Source organism: Neofelis nebulosa, chromosome 4 (assembly GCF_028018385.1).
Source record: "Neofelis nebulosa isolate mNeoNeb1 chromosome 4, mNeoNeb1.pri, whole genome shotgun sequence".
NCBI classification, from domain to species: domain Eukaryota; kingdom Metazoa; phylum Chordata; class Mammalia; order Carnivora; family Felidae; genus Neofelis; species Neofelis nebulosa.
Window position 1 is genome coordinate 64,266,711 of NC_080785.1, and position 24,213 is coordinate 64,290,923.

Here is a 24,213-nt window from a genome sequence, read left to right on the forward strand (position 1 = left end):
TTTTAAGTAATAGCATCCAATGTCAGAATTAAAGAGATTTTAATTTATTTCATATTTGGTGAAAGGTAGTTTAAAGAATTATTGAAGAAAACAATGTTTCACTATATTTTATTTCATTACTAAAAATACAGATTATTACAAATGCAAAATAAACCTTTGACACTTAGTGTGTACTTGTATGTTTACACTCTTATGAAAATGTAAGTACTAGAAGGGGTCCTGGGTGGCTCAGTCAGTCGGTTAAGCATCTAACTTCCACTCAGGTCATGATCTCAGAGTTTGTGAGTTCGAGCCTGGCATCGGGCTTTGTGCTGACAGCTCAGAGCCTAGAGCCTGCTTCAGATTCTGTTTCTCTCTGCTCCTCCCCCGCCCATGCTGTCTGTCTGTCTGTCTCTCTCTCTCTCCCTCTCAAAAGAAATATTAAATATATACATACATATATATATATATATATATATATATATATATATATACACACACACATATATATAAAGAAAAATGCACTCTAGATAAAAATACTTTTTAAAATTTAATAATTAGAATTGAAATTCCTACAAAAATAGATGTAATAAAAGTAGATATAATTTTAATATTTGTCTCTTTGTCACCTTTGCTCTGTAACAGCATAGCAACTTTATCAATACCCTTATTAAATTAAATTTCAGTGTATACTTTTTAAGACTAGAAGTTATAATCACTCAAGGATCTATTCTGAAATGTCTAAACTAACACTTTTAAATCTTTCATAAATATTTTCTAGATCCACACCAAGAACCCCATGCTACAATTACAATATTAATCAGTAGACTATCCATTTATAATAGATTTAATGAGCCTGTACATGCTAATAATGAAGAAATGTTATGGTTTACAGATTTTATATAAGAGCACTTCTTATGAAAGCTAATGACTCATGCAAATGAAAGTAATGTTTTAGAAATATAATCTGAGTTTAGAAAAGCAAGTAATTTGATAAATTTATGGAGAAGACATTTAATTTTTCCTTACTTTTTGTTGATATTTTCACATTTATTAACTTTAAAGTGTTTCATTCAAAATCCATTTGGATAATACTTTGAAGATAATGACTGTTAGACAATTTAAGCAAAAGTACTTTAAAATGTGTACCTTTTAATTTTTGCCTTATAAATCATTCTCCAAAAAGAATTCAGATTGTAGACCTTATTTAATATGCTTGGCTTTTTTGTGTTTATTCATGTTAACATTTAAATGAAATTTTTGAGTTGTCCAGTATTCTTATCCTTTCTTTGGTCCAGTATTTAAAATATGAACTTCTCTGTCTAAATTTTAAAATATGTTTACCAGCCCTTTATTCTAAAATATTAAAGTATCATAATCTTTTTGGTAGAATTTTAAATACATCTTATTTTTCACATTCACAAATTATAAAATTTATCCAAACTGCAGCATACATAATAAAATTTTAGATTTCAAGGACAAACTATTTGGAAATATTTGGAGCCTATAATGGAACATATATATATTACACACATTTTACAAATATCATTGAAACTATGTAATTGTTTTTAAAGTATTTATGTGTTAGAGTTTAAACCAGGTATATTTATATTAGTTAAATGAATGTAATATTTTGCTTTTCTTTGTGCAACTTTAATAATTCATTCCTTAGGGTATGTATGCCAGTTATTTCTAAAATGAGATCGAGTGACCTAAATTAATAAACATGTTAAATAGGGAAAAAAAATAAATACAAAAAACTTAAAAAAGAAACACTGTATTATATCTACAATGTTATAAACTATAAGAAGTAAATACTAGGCAGTTATAAGATTGTATTTTTTTAAAAAAGAGGAATAGCCATTTGTTCATATAAAGCTTAGTAGATGATCTCCGTGGAATGTGTTAATTAATACTTCTGTAATTGACTTTGAATAGCCCTGTAGCTGATATTTTCTCAGTCGCTGTTTGCCAATGATACAGAAAACATCAAGTCAATTCTTGTTTTTAGAAAAAGAAAAGCCTGACAGTCTTAACATTGCATAAATCCTCAACACTTTTATTCATCTGATGAAGTGGATGAAATGGTATATTTGTAAACAGCAGCAAAATAGAGTTGTGCCAAAGCCACTAATATTTAATACTGAATAAGAAACATGGGACGCCTGGGTGGCTCAGTCGGTTAAGCATCTGACTTCGGCTCAGGTCATGATCTCACGGTTCATGGGTTCAAGCCCCTCATTGGCTCTGTCCTGACAGCTCAGAGCCTGGAGCTTGATTCAGATTCTGTATCTTCCTCTCTCCCTGCCCTGCCCCGCTCTCACTCTCTCTCTCTCTCAAAAATAAATAAACATTACCAAAAAATGTAAAAAGAAAAGAAACATAAAGCCTTTTCCTAAATACCTTCCATTTTTCATAAAACTCAGCCCTTTAATCCTGAAAATGGGCTGCAAGAACTGACCCTGTTGATTACTTTGTCAGTTTTTTCCCCTAGCTTTCAATTTGCCTCCCAAGGACCTCCTCATATAACTCTTTCTTGATGTTGAAAACAATGGACTGCATCATTGACACTGTGTCTTCTAATCATCTGTTCACAATGGCCTGGAATGCTCTGGAGTTTGCTGTGGACAAGTATGCTGGACTGCCACCCACCCCTGGTGTTGAAAATTGGACAACTGCTTTCAGTTTCCTTCATTTTCTATCTTGTCTCACTTTGGTGAAAACTGCCTCTCCTCTCTAAGGTATGAATCATCAAGTTGAGGTTTAAGTTTGATTGAACTCAATGAAAATGGTGACTTAGTAAAAGGATATAGAGAAATCTCACAGAGCTTTCTGTGAGGCAAGACATGAAGTTGGATTTAATGGGAACCAGAAAGCAATTAAGAAAAGAGATCCACTCTTTTACTGAAGCTGTATAGATTATCTCCTCTTGGCTTTTTTGTCAACCTCTACTTCTCTCTACCCATTGCTGTCTGTCCTTTATTGATCCACCTCAGGATCCAACATGGCCACCAAATCTACATGACAATCTTTCAGTTCCCATAGCAGCCACCCATTGGTTAGAAACCATGTTGTTTAGTTCAAAAATCTTGAGTGAGAAAGACCTCAGAAAGTAATGAACAGTCAGAGGATTGGGTGGGCTTCAGCCAGTGTCCATCCCTGGGCAAACAGGCATGATTACAGCCAGAAAAGTCATATTGTGGGTGGAGCTGCCTGTGTTTAGGCTATGAGGAAGTTCATGTTCTGAGGTGGACATATAACTTCTGAGTACAGGGAGATTCCAGTATGCCAGAATTTTCAGAATTTGATCTTTGTGATGCTGAAATTAATTGAGGTAAATAGGACAGAATAGGCGCCTATTCTTGGGAAGTTAGGGTAATTCTAGGCAAAAAATTGTTGTCAAGGAGGATTTCTTATATTTGTTTCTGTTTTTTTTTTAATTCATGTATTTAAGGCAGGTAAACTAAAGCCCATGTGAACAAATATATCTGCTAAAGGACAGTGCTATGTATGATATTATGTCCAGTCAACATCCACTTTATTTTCGTAAATTATTCAGTAGCACACTATGAGAATTAGAAGTGTTTTCTTGATTTGAAGTAGATCAATTATGTGATTATCAAATTATCAGGCAAATTGAGAGAAAAAAACCTAAAATGTATTGAACACATCAATTTTAACGTGTTTTTAACGGGATTTTAACCCATATTAATTATTTAGAACTCACAAAGCTTTTGAGATAGGAAGATTCTTCCCATTTTACAGATGAAGATCCTAAAGACCAGAATAGTCCATGATCTTGCTGCTCACATATTGCAGTGATTTTATTTGAATGCATATCTATCCGAAACCGAGGCCTATTATTTAACTTCATAGTACCACTTATTTAAACAACAACAACAACAACAAGATTTTTCAATGGCTTCTAATGGCCCAAGACCACCTGATAATTTCAATAAAGGAGTCTATTTGGGCGTCTCTTTCCCTGTATCTTTTCAATTCACAGTATGGTCTGATAACAGAAAACTGTGCATGTTAAAATAAGACGTTTTAATTTATTCACTTATCCACCAAAAATAGGTATATATTTTTTTAATGGTTATTTATTTTTGAGAGAGAGAGTGCACGAGAGGGGGAGGGGCAGAGACAGAAGGGGACAGAGGATCTGAAATGGGCTCTGTGGCTTTGTACTGACAGTAGGGAGCCTGATGTGGGGCTCAAACCCACAAACTGTGAGATCATGACCTGAGCCAAAGTTGTACACTCAACCAACTGAGCCACCCAGGTGCCCCATCTAGCAAAAATATTTTTGAAAGGAACATATTTCAAGAAGACTTTCTAAATTAGCAGCCTGTTTTATTTTAGCTGTGGAATATGCATCCTTATCTAGAAAGGTGTCTGATAAGAAAGAGCTCTTTGCAGAGATAAGACTAAAGGCAGAGAAGTCACAGGACATTGAGCTGAGACTTTCGAACTGGGGGAGACTGACTTTAAATTCAGCCCCAAATCCTCACTCCACCTCTCCCCAGTGATATGGACTTGCACAGAGAGCCTCACCTCCTTCTGTATTTAATTCTTTCATTTATAAGAGGTAAATAATATTTATTTCATGGGATTTTAAATCAAAAGTAAAATTTTTAGAAATGATTTTTCACAATGACTCTCATCTAATAAATGGCAAATATATGGGTTTTATTATTTTTATTTATATTTCTTCTATTCATATTTCTTATTTATTATTTTTGTTGCTAAAAATAAATCTGCGGAACCAGCTGAGAAAGAGACGATAGGTAGACTCCATTATTTAGGTTTTCGGTTTTCTAGGGATTACTGTATATTAGTGTTTCTTGTTCCCTCATTAAAGAATTTACTTTAAAAAAAAAAAAAAAAAGCACTGATGCAACAGTATGTGTGTTGCACACAAGATATAATAAGAGCCTGTGAATTTTTAAATCAAGTCTGACATACAATTAGTAAGAACCAGACTAAAAAGTTTTTAAAATCAGGCACATAATGACTAAAATTTGTGAGCCATGTGTGAGCCAGGCTCTGTTCTAAGTGGTGGACAAGGGTTCAGTTGATTGCTCCTGCTGGCTCGTCTGTGAGCAGTTACTCCTCACTCAACAGTTCTCCAGCCCTGAGCAACAGTCTTCCAGGGAAACCTCTGTGGGCCCTAAGCCCTTATGTCTTCCCGGCCCCTTCCTCCACTTAAATATATTTAAAATGATATTCTACAGGTGGGTTGCTAAAAAGGCCAATATATTAATATTATTTTTTAAAACATTTTCTTTGACCTAGAAGTTTATTTTTTCTTCTGATTTTAAAAGAAATTAAAACATTTTCTTGAGCCTTTAAAAGTACTGTGAACGCTAGTCCCTGTGCCTCTTGTGCCTGATCAGAAATGTGGCCCTGCCTGCCACGGTGTGGTCGCCTGTGGCATACCAAGTCTGAGACCAGAGTACTTCTTAAATAACCACTGCGGATGCTCTGGGCAAATAAAAGAAAAGGAAGACAAACTAGATGGAATTTTCACTTTACATTTTTACTGTAAGGACCGCCTTCTTCATTGGAGAAACACTTTGAGCCTCAGTTAGAAGGCTTTTGTAAAACTTTCTTAGATTTTTGCCTGCAGGTGGTGCCAGATCCTCAGTTCCCAGGAAACACACCAGACATGCAGAAGGACCACTTCGGTAAGAGAGCATATTAAATATTTAATGTAAACATGGCATTCTCCAAAATGGAAATTTTTTAGTAACACAACATCAGCCTTTCATGTGAGCCTTGAAGTCTTAATTACACCTGGTGGGTAATCAATAATAATAGCCCCTTGCCTGAGTGCAGTTAACAATTCATCCAAAGACTTGGTGGTTTACCCAATCTATACTAGAATTAAAATGGTTGTGAGTAGTATTAGTGTAAGAAGAGAACCTTTTATTTTCATATATACATTGAAGTTGGAAAATTCTAGCAATTCAGATTTCAAGTATTTAAAAATTATCCCTTTTTCCCCTTGTCATTAACAAAGAATCATAAGTCAATATATAGCACACCCTGAGAGAAAAAAAAATAATCTTTGTAAAGCGTGCTTTGCTGAAAATGCTCCTACTTGGCATCATCATTTTGCCTGAATTAAGTAGGGTCCCCACAGCTATGTGTCTTGTACATGACAACACCTAAAGAATCTTTGAGCTGACATACTATGAATCTGAGAAAAGTAATAAGCCTTACTGATGCAAATATTGTAGTGAGAATAATCCCAATTTATTTTTCAGTTCCCTCAGATATATACTCAAAATATATAGAGTGGCTTTGGATATCAGACTTCAATCTTCCTCAGCATGGAATTGGTGGTAATCCTTGTTAATGTGGCCAAGAAATACTGTTATTATCTAATTTCAATTCTCATTCTAAGTTCCCACGATCGTCATCTGTGTTTCCTTGACTGCTTTGGCTCAGTGCTACCTAAACTGAGATGTTCCTTTTTTGGTTGAGGGCTCTGATTACAAACCAAAGGAGATTCGTAGGGTTTGCATATTCTCTGGCCCCAAGTTGTATTTTTAGCTATCAAGACCTGTCACTCATTTCTAGAGAAGGACTTGAGGCTGCCTTGATGTTGGTTAATAGAGTTGGCAGCTGAAGGATGCCTCATCCCTCTACGCTGACTGCTTTTTGTCATGTCAGTGTTCAGTGCTGATGCATTCTTACTGCAGATTGACAATTTCTGAGCACTGTAAAAGTGGACAGGATTTTATTTCAAATCCCTTCTTGTGGTAATTGTCAACTCTTTCTTTGGAGTTGACTTATCTCTGCATATCAGAGTGAAGCCATGTCACAAACGTATCCTGCTGCAGTGTTACAAGTGAAATGAATAAAGCATTAATGATGATATATTTAGTCTGACCATTTCCTACACAGTGGCCTACATAGAAGAATAGAATGGTTCAATCCAGGGGGAAAAAAAGTCACAAGACAGCAGCAGAGCTTGGTGGAAAATGTGGGCACCTTTATAGAGAAAATCCATCATGTGTCACATGAGTCACAGACAAGTATTTTGAAAGAATATTTTAGTTTCATCTGTCTCCCCATAAAAGAAGAAATAGCTATAGGAAATGGAAATTTGCATTACCAGAACATAAAGCCTGAATTGCTCATTTTGAGGGTTGGCATATGGCTGTGTGCCTGGCTCTGCCGAGCAAGAGTGGGATTTTTCTAGAGCCATATGGTTGAATCAAGAAGGGCAGCGGGCTAGAGCGGACAGAAGGCAGTTTACAGTTAATGATAAAGTCCTGATGCATAATGTATTCTAAAAAGCTTCCAATGTCAGATTCACATTAAAAAGGGGGAGCCTGCCAAGGAATACGTTGATGTTTTTTTCCACCTGAATTGAGAAAATAAAGATCCCAAACAGAACATTACCTGTGAGCTTTGTTTAGATGACCTAACCTTCCTATCACTGTTAAGCCAAGCAATTAGGAGAAAATTCCTATTTCTAATTGTTTTGAACACCATTATATTCTTCCAAGTGAATAAATATTGAGTTTCCACTAAAACTGACAAATCCTTTACCAACACATGCAGGCAGGCAGATTACAGGCTTGGTCAGTCCCCATTACTAAGCGCCAGTGATACAACTTGCTAGAAAGAGCAAATTGGTAGGCTCCCCACCCCTTGGGGAATATTAAGAAGACAAGAGTGGTTGAAACCAAAATGAATAATCAGCTTGTAACTTCTGATAGAATACTCATGCCAGAAATAATACATGAGAGATTTTAACTAATGAGGCTCCAAGCTTTTTGTAAAAGCCACATTGCAATTAATTAAGATGATTGCTACTCATTATTTTTTTAAAAAGCAAAGTAAGTTCTTTATTATAGGCATAAAACTGTCAGAAAAGAGCAAACAGTCTTATACTACCATATTATAGTTCTTATGCGAAAGCAGATAAAATATTTAAGACTAGCTTTATTATTGTTAAGCTGTGCATGTAGTTGAAATTGGCATGCTATCATGGATACCTTAGCTAATGTATAATAACAATTAACAAATGAAAATTAAAATCAAGATGTGAACTTTTCGTTGAGGATCAAATTTAAGGATTATCACATCTATTTTAAGAGTAGTCCTATGAAATGGGGAACAGTCAGTGAAAATTATGAGAAATACGGCCATTTAAGAAACTGCATGGAGGTTTAAAATAATACCCTCTGATATTTTACTCTTCTGATAATTTATTTTAATTATTAGTATAATTCTACTGCCAAATGTTTATTGTGGGACAGTTCCCAATATGAAAAAATAAAAATTAATAAATATTATTTTAAGTGACTGTCAATATGAAAAGTTAAATTATTACACACTCATCTATACAATTTCTATACACCCAATGAAACTGATTCATGAAGAACTGTATCTTGCATTTTGTGGCTATGTTATATCAAGTGAAAAAGGTGAGGAGGCAAATTTCCAGGCAGTGATTATAGTACATTCTTTTTTTTTTCAACATTTTTTTTTTTTTTTTTTTTTTTTTTTTGGGACAGAGAGAGACAGAGCATGAACGGGGGAGGGGCAGAGAGAGAGGGAGACACAGAATCGGAAACAGGCTCCAGGCTCCGAGCCATCGGCCCAGAGCCTGACGCGGGGCTCGAACTCACGGACCCCGAGATCGTGACCTGGCTGAAGTCGGACGCTTAACCGACTGCGCCACCGAGGCGCCCCTATAGTACATTCTTATTTAAGATGCATATATGTTTGCATCTGTGTAAACACACATGTATATTTTTAATAACAGAAAATTTCTAAAAAGACAAATATTAAATGTTTAAAATTGGCTGCCTCTTAGATAGGATTAGAAGCTGGAGGGTGAGATTTTACTTACTATTTCATATATATTTATACTGCTCCAAATTTTTATCTTATTTGTGATCTTATTAAATAAGTGATCTTATTTTTGTAATTTATATTTTTGTAGAATCTCCAGTTAGCCCCAAACAATGCAGCTTTCTTGAAATAGGAATTGAAAATCAAAGAACCAATATATAGTTTTCTTCAACTGAAAAGGGTAAATAAAAATTAATTAAAAATGTAATGTTTTTTTGTATAAAATTTTAGCCATAGTACTTATACTCTTTTCAGAGAAAAGATTTTGCTAATTCATTATTGCATATGTATTTAACTTGGAAACCATTGTATTTAAATTAGGGAGAATGGTTTACAGTCCCAGGAGTCTTATCATAAGATTAAAATTAATTGCTCAGAATTTTCATATGAGGCCAAACTGGACAGGTAATCAGTCACAGGCTAATGTTATTAGCTTGATTCATGTATCAAACTGTATTTCTAATACTATCAGGCAAGGGGTAGGCAGGAGAGAAATATGCTACATATCAAAATGATGAAACCAAGTTCTTTTGTTTGCATTAGTTCTAATATTTAGAGGTCACATTTACAGCTAAGAGTTGAGCTTATTACCTGAATAATGCAACCAAAGAGCTCCCATTTACCTAAGTTTATGGGAGGAAATACACCACAAAATAATGTTTTATACCTATAAGTTGTAGAGTGCCTATCATGTAAAAAATTTAGAACCTTCAAAGGAATGACTTAATGATATTTAAAATGAATTCATGAACATTTTGCTTTACAGGTAGAATTAAAATGCTCTTTTATTTTATATATATAGTATGAGGCAGGCAGAGATGGAGCAACCTTCCCAAAGACTGATAAATCCAATGAAACACGATAGTTACTTTTCAGTAGAAACTAAAGTTGTCAGAGGTCAGCCTATAAACTAGGCAGAGATTTGTTTTGTTTCAAAAGATGACCAGTACCTTTCTTTTTGAAAAAAATGTTATATTTCATGCATGCAAAAGAAAACAGTATTATATGTCTAAAGTTATAAAACGTTCCAAAATGGACACCTACAACTCAATCATCCAGTCCAGAAATTTGCAACGTCAATATGATTGCAACAGCTTCTATGCTCCTCTTGTGACCCTGCTTCCTCCCCACCCCAAACTACTGCCCTGAATTTCATTTGTTATCTGTACCTGGCAGCCTGTAAGATGCCTGCCAGTAGCTACCACTTTCTCGTATTCATACCCTCATGTAATCCCCTTCTTTTGAGGGTGGGCTACACTTAATGATTCACTTTTTTACAAACACAATATGAGAGAAGTAATGGCTGTCACTTCTTAGGTTATAGAATAACTATAGCTTCTCTTCTCTCCCTACCTCCTTTTCTCTCCCCTTTTCCCCTCTCCTCTCACCCACCCCACCCACCTTGTTCTGTGGCTTGCTCTGAGAAAAGCCAATTGCCATGTGGTCAGTTTACCTATGAAAAGGTAGTAAAGAATGAGAAAGCCCAGGCAGCACCGAGTCCTTCAGTCCAACAACCCAGACAATCACCTGTGATTTTGAAGTGGATCATCCCCAAGTCAAGCCTTGAGATGAGACCACAGCCCCAGGCATCACCCTGATTGCAACCTCAGAGAGACCTGGAGACACAGGCACTCAGGTAAACCAAACTCAAATTCCTGACCCACAGGAAATAAAATATAATAAATGTGTGCTATTTTGAGATACTATGCTTTAGAGTGATTTGTTAGTCAGTAAAGAACCTGTATATTATTCTTGCCTTGTATAAAGTTTTAATAAAGAGCACAAAGTATATTAATTTCTGCTCAAGCAAACTCTTAATTTGTGTTGTTCAGGTCTTCACCTTACAAGTTTTTTAGCTGCTTAATTTTCTAATTTAGAAAAGTACTGAAATTTCTTTTTATCATTTTTGTAGTTGTCTCTTTCTCCCTGTAACTTTATCAATTCGACTTTATATTCTCGAAGCCATTAAATTAGATGCTTAGAAGGTTCTAGTATAGTAAGCCTTTGATCAGGCAGCATGTTGTGGTGGTAAGTGCATGGACTCTGGAGACATACTGCCCTCTGGATTTGAATCCTAACCTTACTTCTTATTAGCTGAGTGACCTTGAACAAATGACTTAACCTGTATCCCTTAATTTCCTCACTTGAAAAATGGAAATAGAAATAATGCCTACATGGCAGGATTGAAATGAGGTTTAAATAAGTGAATACTTACAAGCCCATAACAGAAGTTGACACACAGCTATTGATAAACCAGTAAATGTTCTGACTTCTTTATTCCTAATAATGCTTTTTGCTTAATGGTTATTAAAGGTTACTTATATGTTATTTTGATAGCTACTCTATCTTTTTTTAAAAGAAGGATGTTCCTGGGGGGGCGGAAATCCTCCTGATTAATCTTTTTCTACTATATTTCAACCTTTCTTTCTCCTTAGGTTTTATGCCTAATTGAATTCAATGTGTAGCTGGATTTATTTTTTAAAATACAGTTAGTCTTTCAACTGGAAAGAAGTACTCTGACATTTCTATCATTTTGTTTTTTGCTAGTTGTCCCATTTTTACTATTCCCTCCCTTTCTTTTTTTATTTTAAATTGACTGAGATATTATATTTATTTGATTCTTGGTTCATCTTTTCCCTTCAACCGGCTTGGGAGTAATATATGTTATATTTTGATCCTTTTGATTATTGCCTTTGAAATTCTCAATTGATGAACAAAATAAAAATCACTCTTCACTCTCATTTCAAAAAACATAAGAGACTTTTTCTTATTCCAAGTTACATGTTATTGTTGTATTTTAATGTTATTCTCTTTTATATCCTAAATTAGAAGTTATTACTGTTACTTTATAAAGACAGTTATTTGCTTAAATTTAGTTAAATGTTTATCAATTTACTCGCTATTCTGTCTTGCCTCGTGACCTTCTTTTTGCAATCAATTTTCTTCCTCCTGAAGTACATTCATTTTGAAGGTCTTTTAGTGACAGTCTTGATGGTAAACATTGTTTTTATCTCAAAGTACTATTGTGATTCCCTCATACTTGAAAATAATTTTTCTGGATACTTTATTCTACGTTCATAGTTATTTTCTTTCTATACATTGAACTAGGATTCCAATGTTCTTAAAATTTGTTATTGATCTAATTGTTGTTACTTTATTTTATTGTGGCTCTTTTCCCTTTTTTTCTCTTTTTAGTTGGTATTCAGTAGTCTGACTACAAGGTGTCAGAATGTCAGCTTATTTTTTATTTATACTGATTGATAATATTGTTTCCCCTGTCTATGGATTCATGCTGTACCTACTCAGAAGATTGTTACAATGATTAAATTAGTTAACACATGACTGCCAAATGCCCAGCACAGAGAAAATGCTATATGTGTGTTTTCTATTAGTACTGGAAAATGACTACTTTTATTATCATCTCCTTTAATATTGTCTCCCCCCATTATTTGTATTCTTTCCTCTAGAATACCCATTAGAAATATAAGACATTTGTCTATTACATTCCTCATGTCAATTACCTAATATTTCTTATTTTCCAAATCCTTATCTCTCTGTGCTAGCAGATAATTCTACCAACCTATCACTAAATCACTACTTATCTTTTAAATTTTATCTAATCTGACTTTTAACCCATCTGTTCTGGTGCTTAGTCATTATCTGCCTGACTGTGTGCCCTGTTATTGATCTTTAGATTGCCTCACCTTGGCTCCCTGCCCTGTAGCTTCTGATGGGGCCAGGACAGTGGAAGTTGGAAGCAGTACGTCTAACATTAGGAGGAAAGAGACCTCAGGGTACTCAGTCTCCGCAACCTGCCCCCCCCCGCCCCCCGTGTTATCATAACACTCACATTTTAATGGGGTTTATATTTTACTTCTTTCTGAAGCTGGGATTTATTCTTTGATATACGAAAGACACAAAAACGCAAAGGCTGTTTTTCCTCAAACAAGAGTGAATTGAATTCTTCAGAATCATGACCGACTCCCAAATAAACCAGGAAAAACAAAACATTTTTGCTTCACCTGAATATTGCCATGCCCGTCATCACTGGGTGTTTTATGTGAGATTACTTCAACAATGTTAAAGATAAATAAGCAGATCCTTTTCCACTCCAAATTAGAGAAGCAGAGCAATTCTCTTTAGATGTAGCACATCTGGTAACAGAATAGGCATTGTTGAATGAAGACAGGGAATATGATTAAAAAAAAAAAATTAAATGCTTAGAGATTTGGCATAATGGATCCAAAAGGTTTAGGAAAGGAACAAATAAAGACTGCTGAAAAGTGAATTTCTAAGCTGAAATGTTTTTTTTCCTTGCTGACATAAAAAGCAGATGCTAATGATAAAAATACTTTGCTACTTTCTATATAGTTCTATGACTTATTTGCAGGCAGTTACTGCAATATTAAGGACACATGTAAGGTAGAAAGACTGTAAGTTAACTTTTAGATTTAAGAAACAACAGAATTTTATTTTATTTATTTATTTTTTTAACATTTATTTATTTTTGAGACAGAGAGAGACAGAGCATGAACAGGGGAGGGGCAGAGAGAGAGGGAGACACAGATTCTGAAACAGGCTCCAGGCTCTGAGCTGTCAGCACAGAGCCCGACATGGGGCTCGAACTCACAGACCGTGAGATCATGACCTGAGCCGAAGTCGGATGCCCAACCGACTGAGCCACCCAGGTGCCCCATGAAACAACAGAATTTTAAAAATTGAAGAAACTAATTATATACTGTAAAGGAAACTGCTGCATCAGCACAAAACTTCATCCCCCTATATCTATTTTACAAACTTTCCCTGACCATCTAAATTTAATAAGTGTGAGAACAGGCATGGCCATAGTCCAGGCTCATTTTTAGTTTCCCTACCAAACTCAGTAAAACTGAAGCATGTGTACATCATCTCCAGAACTTCTTTACTCTCTCCACACTCCTAGTTTGAGTTAGTAGCTGGAAAGCTTAACCAACTCCCCTGTCCTGCCCAATGATCATCTTACAAATCCTTACCTGTAATAATGTCGCCAAAGTCCTTGAGACCAGAAATAACCAATTCAGTTTGTCCAAAGCCCCTCTAACCAGCCCTCCATCCTTGAACTTTCCTTTTGACCTACCTGTGCTTTTAACCACCATACAATGACAGAAGTAACATAGTAATGAAATCTAGTGTGACAGCTGTTGACCTTGATACTCATGTTTTTAGTTGTTAGGTCAAAGATGTCTTATTACTTACATAAAGAAAATAACCTGTAATATTTCAGCGCATGTACGATGTTCAACATATAATAACAGTTCAATTATTAAATTATAAAACATTTAAATCAGGAAAGAAAAAAATCTATTGAGATCTGCTCCATGACAAAGAAGTTTAGAAAGTACTAGTATTCTTGTTTTAGAGTTGGCAAATTAAGCTTGTTTCAGAAACGCTAGATTTATCTAAACAGAATCCTTAAATGCAGAGTATTATTGACTAATGCAACAGTGTACTACCTTTGATAATATGACACTTAAATGGAGATTTGCTTCAAATCAAGGAAGGCATACAATGGGTGTTTTGAAAGAGCTGAGGACAGGGCAAGTATGAATATTTCTAAAGCCAAACCTAGAATTTATTCTAATTTTAAACAAATTGACGAGAGAATGACATCAAGGAAGAAATGTGAAACAGCACTCTGTGTTGCTTCAAGTTAGATGGGGAAAAATATGAAAAAATGTACCTGTCTTGAAAAATATATAACTGAACTCTGCAAACTCAGTACTGTTTATCAATTATTAAGGATACATATAAAAGGAATTATTCAGCATACGTTTCTTCTCCCCTCTGCCATATAGTTTTAAAGGTTCTTTGTTCCTTCTGATTTATTGTCCTCTTTGTGCATTCCAGCCCCAAAGTCATAGTTAAGGGGACAGCTAAAATTAAGGGACTAAGGAATAGTCTGCCAATCTTTGCCCTTTGGTTAGAAGGCTGCCATAAAGCAAATGAAAAATGAAGCATCATTAAGAATAAATTGTAGGTTTTGAATATGTTTCCTTTATTCTCAAAATGGTTTTTCTTTTTTGAGAATCATCTCTTTCCATTTGAATTGGCTTGTATTATAAGCTGATTGTGGCATTCTGTTTTCATCTGAGTCTGCCCAGATGTTCCTTCCATTTACAGGAAAAATTTCTACTTCACAATCAAAATTCTGTATTTATAAGCCCTATCTGATGAGTTAGGTTTCAAAGTCCTAATAAGTTTCAGAAACTTTTTTTTCTTTGACTCTACATTTTGTTTTCTAATTTAAAAAGAAATTTTGTCGTTTTTTTTGTTGTTGTTTTGAGCTTTGAAAGTTTTATCACACTTTATCAATCACTATAGTTTTACATTTCAAAACAGCATCTTTATGTTAAAAACTGTAACCTGAATATTCAACTTTAAGATGTGTTAATAGGAGGGCGCCTGGGTGGTTCAGGGTTGAGTGTCCAACTCTTGATTTCAGTTCAGGTCATGATCCTAGGGTCATGGGATCAGGATCAAGCCCCACATTGGGCTCTGTGCTGAGTACGGAGCCTGCTTAAGATTCTCTCTCCGAGGCGCCTGGGTGGCTCAGTCAGTTAAGCGTCCGGCTTCAGGTCATGATCTCACACTCTGTGAGTTAGAGCCCCGCGTTGGGCTCTGTGCTGACAGCTCGGAGCCTGGAGCCTGCTTCAGATTGTGTCTCCTCTTCTCTCTGCCCCTCCCCTCCTCATGCTCTTTCTCTCTGTCTCAAAGATAAATAAAAACATTAAAAAAAATTTTTTTTTTAATTCTCTCTCTCTCCTCTGCCCATCTCCCCTGCTCACACTTACTCTCTCTCTCTCAATTAAAAGAAAAAAATTTAAATGTGTTAATAGTTTTATTTTTACTTTTTGTTTCCATTGATTATTACTATGGTTGGAAGTTTTAGTAGTTTCTTTCTGATTATATTCAATTAATAAATGCAAAAAACCATATATAAATATGAATTAAATATCACAGTGAGCTGAGTAAATGATGAATATACATGTATAATTATGCGTGTAAGTCAGGAGGAAAAAATAAAACCTAATCTTTCAGCATCATTATTAAAAGCAATTTTAATCAGGAGCACCTGGGTGGCTCAGTTGGCAAGCAGCCGTCTCTTGATTTAGGCTCAGGTCATGATTTCACTGTTCTGAGTTCAAGCCTGATGTTCGGGCTCTGTGCTGACAGTGCATAGCCTGCTTGGTATTCTCTGTCTCCCTTTCTCTCTGCCGCTCCCTTGCTTGCTCGTGTGTGCTCTCTCTCTCTCAAAAATAAATAAATTAACATTTTTTTAAAAAGGCAATTTTCATCAAAATTTCACTAAATAATTCCAAGCTAAATCAAAATCAGTGTAGTTAAAGTATATATTTAATAAGGACCTCAAAATAAAATAAAACTAAAAGGAACATTCTATCTCCCACGCATGATATATTTTTGACCTATTTTTATGTTGATCGTAAGAAAAAAGCAACTTTTCCAATATCATTTAGTCTCCTAATTTCTGGATGTTCCTTGTTCCTTGAAAGGCAATATGTAAGAACTTCTCAAACAGGCAAAGCAATTTGTCAAAAAATACTCTTAGGCTTATACCAAAAATCTCAAAAATTTGGTATAAAGCTAAGTTCACAGATTAAGAAACATTAATGAACTAAATTTAGAAAAAACTTTTCCAAGATCCTTTTATGTTATCTCAAAATGGGCTTTTAGAATTTAAATAAACACAAGTCTTAAATTGATGTATCAATAAACTGCTTTATTGTGGTGATTATTTTGCAACATATATAAATATGGAGTCATTATGTTGTACCTCTGAAACTAATATGTCAATTATATCTCAATAAAAAATTAAATAAAGAGATATACTACTTTGATCATTAGAATTACAGTTATACTGAGGAACAGAAATAAGGGATTTCTTGATTGAATTAAACACAGATTAATAAAGGTAAATATAGTCAATATTATATGTACCTTATGTAGTGCATAGTAAATATTTAATGTTATCATATATATGTACACTATATATAAAATAAATGTAAAAGATAAATAGGAAAAAGGCGAATAAAGATAACAAATTCAGAATAATTTTTTATACATGATACATATCTAATATGACAGGATCTCATTTTCTATGAATGCACCCAGATTCAAAATTATTTAAAACTTGTCTCAATTTGGGTATTTAATAATAGACCCAGGAGCACTTCTAGTCACAGATAAAGAATGAGGTATCCCAAACAAAGAATGAGGTATTTTACATATAAAATTTATGGGGTGAAATAAATACTGACACAGCAAAGATTATGAAATATTTACTACTCTTTAATTATAGTATTATTTTTATTACAATATGATTTTTCTCTACAAACCATAGAAAGATCTTCAGAGTTACATGAAATTATGTAAGAAAAAAGTTAATTAGTGCCCAAAGCTAAATAATAAATGTTGTTAAATCTAACACTAGAACTAATCATTGTTCAAACACCTAAATGTGCACTAAATTAAGGTAACAACCAAAATTTATTACTCACAACAATCTAAGGGGCACATTACAAAATTAACACTTATTTACCTTTTATTTTTAAACACTTATTAAACATGAATTTAATACATTATATTAAAAAAGATATTAAATGTTAGTATTCTGTAAGAATTAGCATGAAATATTCTTTAACTTAGGGAACACAGAAAATTCAGTTTCAAAGCAAATGTCATCATAACTCTGTATAAGCTCTAGGTCAGTTAGTGTGTCTCAGTTCCTTGAGATGCACATATCAATTCAAACCAATGTCATATAATCTGGGCAAAATCCTAGAGGAAGAGTGGAATTGTTGTTGCTCTTGTACAGGTCATTCCATCCTGTACACATGGCATTTACCCCATAATTGCACTATTTCTCTCTCCCTCTCCAACTAAACCAATAATGCAAGATTTGCAAGGAACAGAAATTTTGCTCAACAATGACAGTGCATATAGTAAATAAGAACCTTTAATTGGACATACTTGTTCTTGGACATTTCTAGAGCCACCCATACCACTAAGGTTTGCTTATTCATCAATGTATACACTACACAGAATTCAGTCTTCCACGCTCTCATTGCCACCTTTTGTTCTAGTCTTTGGCCTTTCCTTCTGTTTTTGTTTTTGTTTTTGTTTTACTTGCAAGCATAGGGGAAAAAATGTCCTCTCTTTCTCTTACGCAGAGTAGTGAGCCTTCTCTTTGTGTTGACTTGGCCCCTGCTGAATATCCCTTTCTACCCTAAATAGCCCTAAATACCCTAAATACCCTAAAAAGCTCAAGGTCTTTTCCTTGATGGTGGCAGTTCCTTCCTACTAAGGATTCAATTGGCAACTGTTGGGATCCAATGTTCTCCCTAATGTGCATACATTTGTAATTACATGACCCAGAGTTACTCACATATCCATTGTTTCATTTGAGGAAAACAAAAATATTGGCAAACTATGGTAGAAAAGAAACCAGGTCTTGTCCACAAGTAGCCTACAAAATAGGATGGTAGAAAAGAATTTCTCAGACCAGTTATAGGATCACTGGGATCAAAGTCAGGACTTTACAGAAGCCATGCCTCTCATGTCTTAATATCCAAATATGGAGGAAAGGAAAACGTCTTCAGGTATTCCCTAGAAGTTGATGGGAGGCTAATGTCTGGACTCTTGCACTGGCAGGAAGGACTGTCCAGGGTACATCAGCAAGTACAAGAGAATAATGAAGACTCTCCCATTGCACAACCACCCTGCCACAGTGTGCCATCCTCCAGGATCTTGTCCTAGTAGTCAGTGCCCTCTTTACCCTCCAGGCTCTTTCCTCCTTCCCCCATGACAAGAGGCGGAACTACTTGGCAGTTGAACTGCTTTAAAATCACAGACCAATTTTTGTTAACCCTTTTAGTCCCAGCTTGCGTTTTATTCCCTTTATAGTTATTTCCTGGCTTGTGTATCTCCATTCCTAGAACCTTGTGCACATTTTAGCTGTCTCTGCTTTCATACTTTATTATAAACTCTGAACACCAATCATCATTCCTTGTGTATAGGAGATGATCAGAAATGCCTGGTGGATTCATGAAGGAGTCAACAGAGCATGTTAGTTCTAGTTAAACATACATTGACACAAGATTTTAAAAATTAAATTAGCATGTGGTTAATAAACACTTGGTTACTATGATAAATTGATACTCTCTTAAGGAGATCATGTTCTTTATTAGAAAACATTTTAAAACTTATAAAAATGAGCTGTGATTTTTATAAGTGATTCCAATATTAGCTTTTATTTGATTGAAATGCTGTTATACAATTTAAAAAGAGGCCTAATCCTCAGTTACCCAGTGCAAATGGTCAGGCCATCAGTTTTCACCATACTGAAATTTAATAACAGTGTAGAATTGTTGTTCTGAAGAGGCTCTAAAGTCAAATTACAAGTCATTTTACAAGAACTGTATTCTCACTGTGATTGAAAATATTTGTTAGAGGGGCACTTGGGTGGCTCAGTCGGTTAAGTGTCCGACTTCGGCTCAGGTCATGATTTCATGGATTGTGGGTTCAAGCCCCGCATCGGGCTCTGTGCTGACAGCTCAGAGCCTGGAGCCTGTTTCAGATTCTGTGTCTCCCTCTCTCTCTGCCCCTCCCCTGTTCACACTCTGTCTCCGTCTCAAAAATAAATAAACGTTAAAAAAAATTTTTTTTAAAGAAAAAAAAAATATTTCTTAGAAGAAACGTAGCTTAAATTTGAACAATTTTTTAGCTACAAAGTGTTACTTTTCAATTAAAGGAAACTGAATGTTGTTTTTAGGCTCTGAGTGACCCAGGAGTGGACAAGTGCAATGAGAAACTACAAAGATTTTTGTGTGTGCAAAGTTTAGTCTATATTTGAAGTGAAACTGATTATTTTCTATCTTCATAATAGAGGATAAAGAATTAAGAGTGTTATTCCAGCCGTATTTATTGACACATGATTTTTTTCCTTCAAATTACTCTGGTTTGTGGATGTAACCACCATAACTTTTACGTTTTATTGTGGTTTTCCATTGGCAGTTTTTAAAGCTTTTCCAGTGCCAAGAGGGAAAGAGATGGCACCATTCTGGATTTATAGGGGTTGAAGGCTTCTTTAAATACTTTTGGGCTTCTTCAGTATGGACTGATTTAAGAATTGGATGTTGTAAGGCCGTGATTTTCTTCTTTCCATACCTTAATGGCAATTATCACCAGCCAACCAATGACACAATCCTTGTATCATATCCCATATCTCTCAAGTGCCAGTGATATTATATAAGCCCACACATCACTTTCCACCTTATGTCACCCCAGTTCATACAGGTGAAGATCTCACTGATACTACAACATCCCAGGGACAGTCACATCCTATTTGCCACCAGCAATGGAACCCTGTTGGCATTTACATGGTGAGTGATCCAATCCCACTATTGTATCCCAAGGATTTACTTTTGGTACTGTATTAATTTCACTTCTCCCCACCCCAAGTATAGTCTAAAACAAGGATTTGAGTTCAAGTAGTTTATTGGAAGGTAGATTCTAGGTAGCATTTGTAGGGTCGTGGAAAAATGAGACTAAGAAGGAAAGAAAGTTGACTAAGATTATTGTGGTCAGCTGAACCTGGTTTCACACAGAGTGACAGCCTCACGTTTCACACTCGTTCAACGAAACTCTGAGGTGGCAGTAGTATTTACCTATAAATTTGTAGATACCAGCTGTTAGTGTCAGGCGTTGTGCGGGGCAAAGATAGGAGTTAGAGTCAAAAAGAATTTTTGCAGTTTAAGGCTTTACTGGGAACTAAGGTTCTGGGCGAGGTTCTGTGACTCAAGGAGGGAGTCTGGGAAGTCGCGCCCGGGTATGGTGGGGTTGGGTTTTTAAGCTGTAGTAGTTCTGGGTTTAGGCTCGGGTGGGTCTTTCTCTCGTGCCACGTTGTGCTGTGGCTCAGTAATTGGTTGACCTTCAGTTCGTTCTGGAGAGCCCCTCGGGGCTTTCCGCTGGATTGTGCTGGCGTTCGGTGATTGGTTGTCCTTCAGTTTCTTCCGGAGCGCTGGCCGAGGGCCGTCCCCTTCCACGGACATCCTAACGCCAGCCATTGTTTGAAAGATGTTAAGGGAGACTAGAAAGCAGATATAAATTATGCGCTATTGCAGTTGGCATGGGCAAAGTGGAGCAGCTAGAAAAATTCCTCTGGCTAAGAAATACACATGTTGACTATTAGAAGTAAGTGTTACATATCATGGTTATTCTAGGAGCAAGACTGAGGAGCAACCAACAAAATCACTTCTCACTTTATATAACCCCAAAATATCAAGAGCAGATGAGGAGGAGGCTACTACAATGGAAAAATCATTGATCTGTTACCCCGTTTCTAGATGTAAGCCATTTCTCATTCCCAGTTCAAAGGGAGGTTGGGTGCTGTTAAGGAAGGACCCTATAACACCACAGCAGGCTTAGTAGGTATTCCTTTTTTTTTTTTTAATTTTTTTTTTCAACGTTTTTTATTTATTTTTGGGACAGAGAGAGAGACAGAGCATGAACGGGGGAGGGGCAGAGAGAGAGGGAGACACAGAATTGGAAACAGGCTCCAGGCTCCGAGCCATCAGCCCAGAGCCTGACGCGGGGCTCGAACTCACGGACCGCGAGATCGTGACCTGGCTGAAGTCGGACGCTTAACCGACTGCGCCACCCAGGCGCCCCAGGTATTCCTAATCTGTCCCCAGAGGGATCCATGATATGTGTCCATATCCATATACATATATGCAAGGAAGAAGAATACTGAAATTCTTCAAGACTGTTGGATACAGAGTTGAGTTGTGACTGATACTGATGGCTCATTTTATGGCATAGGAGGTACGATAGACAGCATATGACCATGGACCCCACTGATTTTACTATATAACTTACCACCCAAAAGATGCCAGGCTGATAAAATTTTGGAGTGGCCTCTTAAATGCCCAGCTGAGGCTTCATTCTGAGGATGACACCTTGAGTGGTTGGGGGGTTAGGATACTGTTCTTTAAGATGCAGTGTGTGTGTGTGTGTGTGTGTGTGTGTGTGTGTGCGCTCGCACGTGTATTTTAAGTTTATTTGAGAGAGAGAGGAGGGGAGGGGCAGAGAGGCGGGGGTGGGGAGGCTGGGAAATCGTAAGCAGGCTCCACACCCAGGATGGAGTCCAAGGCGGGGCTGAATCTCACTATGGTGAGATCATGGCCTAAGCTGAAACCAAGAGTCAGACACTTAACTGACTGAGCCACCCAGGCACCCAAGATGCAATATATATTTTAAACCAAAAGCCATTATATGGTGATAGTTTCTCAAAAATCAGAACACATGAGGGGCACCTGGGTGGCTCAGTCAGTTGGGCATCCGACTTTGGCTCAGGTCATGATCTCATGGTCCATGAGTTCGAGCCCCATGTCACACTCTGTGCTAACAGCTCCAAGCCTGGAGTCTGCTTCAGATTCTGTGTCTCCTTCTGTCTCTCTCTCTCTCTCTCTTTCAAACGTAAATAAACATTAAAAAAAATGTAAAAAAAAAAATTCAGAATACAAGAGGCTGAGTCTCAAGCATGGGAGCACAGGTAGGCTCTCTTATCATTACTCCTACTGGCCCATTTAAGGAATGTGTGCTTAACTCTGCCACAACTTTAGTAGGCCTTGTGGCATTAGAGATAGTGGTTTAGGGAGGAGTATAGAATGGAATGCTTCTATCAGGGGACAAGGCAAGGTTTTCCTACTAAACCTATAGCTGTGGGTGCCACCTGGATATTTTGGATTCCTGATACCAAAAGACAAGTGAGCAAATAGTTACTATAGTGGGAGGGGTCATGGGAACTGATTATAATGAAGGGATAAAGTTGTGGCTAGTAATCAAGGCAGGAAAGAGTAAGTCTGAAGTTGAAATGGTTCTCTTGAATGTCTCTTGCTGCTTTGTCATCCCCAGCGATAACCATGAACAGACAATTATCCGTACACAACCAGTTATCACACTGGTGAGGAGAAAACAACATTTTGATGCCAGATTGATATAAAGAATGTCAAGATACTGAGAAAAAAAAATCTCTGAATTCAATTGAAATTGAAAAAAACTTAATTGTTATCATTATTTTTCAGTATCCCTTATCCTTATAGAATAATTTGTTTTTAATTAGAAAATGAGTTATGGATAATGTACAATAAAAAGAGATGATGTGGTATATACAAAATCTAATTTAATACCAGAGCTTGTTTGAAACGCTACAGTGTAATAAGACTTTAACTGAGAACTGAGGAGGTTAAGCCGTTTGACAGAGAACATCTATTTCTAATTTCAAAGATTATTAAAATCAATGGAGAAACTCTGTTTTGCCTCCATCTTCTTATTCCACTTCATAGCACTCGTATTGACTCCACGGGGCTGGCACAGTCACAGCAAACCAACTATTGTGCAGCAACATTTTAAAGCTTATCATGTAGTCATTAAGAACATTAATTTTTTTTTCTAAAGTAATTTTCATATTTCTGATTAAACCTTTACATGGATTTATTTAAAAAGTTGTGGGACACATCAGAGATGTATGATACAGTAAATGGAGCCCAAGTTGAAACCTTGTTTAAATCACTATCTGATATTTTAACACGTTTAACCAATTTGCTTCTTGTGAGGGAGTAATTTTTTTGAGCTTCTCATTTTTTGTTTTGTTTCCACTGCTGTGCTGACTACCTGCCAGCATCCCCGATACCTTCTCCATCTTTTCCCACCCTGTTTTGTGCCTCGGGATGCTGAATTCAGCAGGCATCAGTGATTCCCTTGCTCACAGGCTTTGGCTTCAGCCAATGGGACAAAGTCGGGAGATTGGAAAGAGTGAGGAAAGTAATGTCAAGATATGCATTCTTTCATATTCTGAACCTGGCTGTCTGTGGTCTGCTGACAGGCCACCTTCTCTACAGAGCTTTCATCTCTGGGATCTGATCAATGCTACCTCCCCTGGCCTCTTTCGGCCTAAGGTTGGTAAAGGTCCCGTGTTGTTAGTTACATAGGCTCAATGCATCTCCTCAATGCTTTTTCTAAACTATGCTTTCACCATTGTAAAGTCCTTTTACTGGAAACCTTCTTCATGACCAAACCTGAGTGCACATGTGTTTCTTACTTCTGACTGATATAGTTACTCTATATTTTTCTTCACTACAATAAAAAGCCAGAAAAGTTATAACAGGCAATAATTTCTTTAGAATTCATGACTTGTACCTGCAATACTTCATTTCCTTAGACACACACTCCTGAGCTTGTAAACCCAATCTGGATGCCTTAAGTTCTTTCTTTACAGACAGAACACCTTTCTTCCTATTT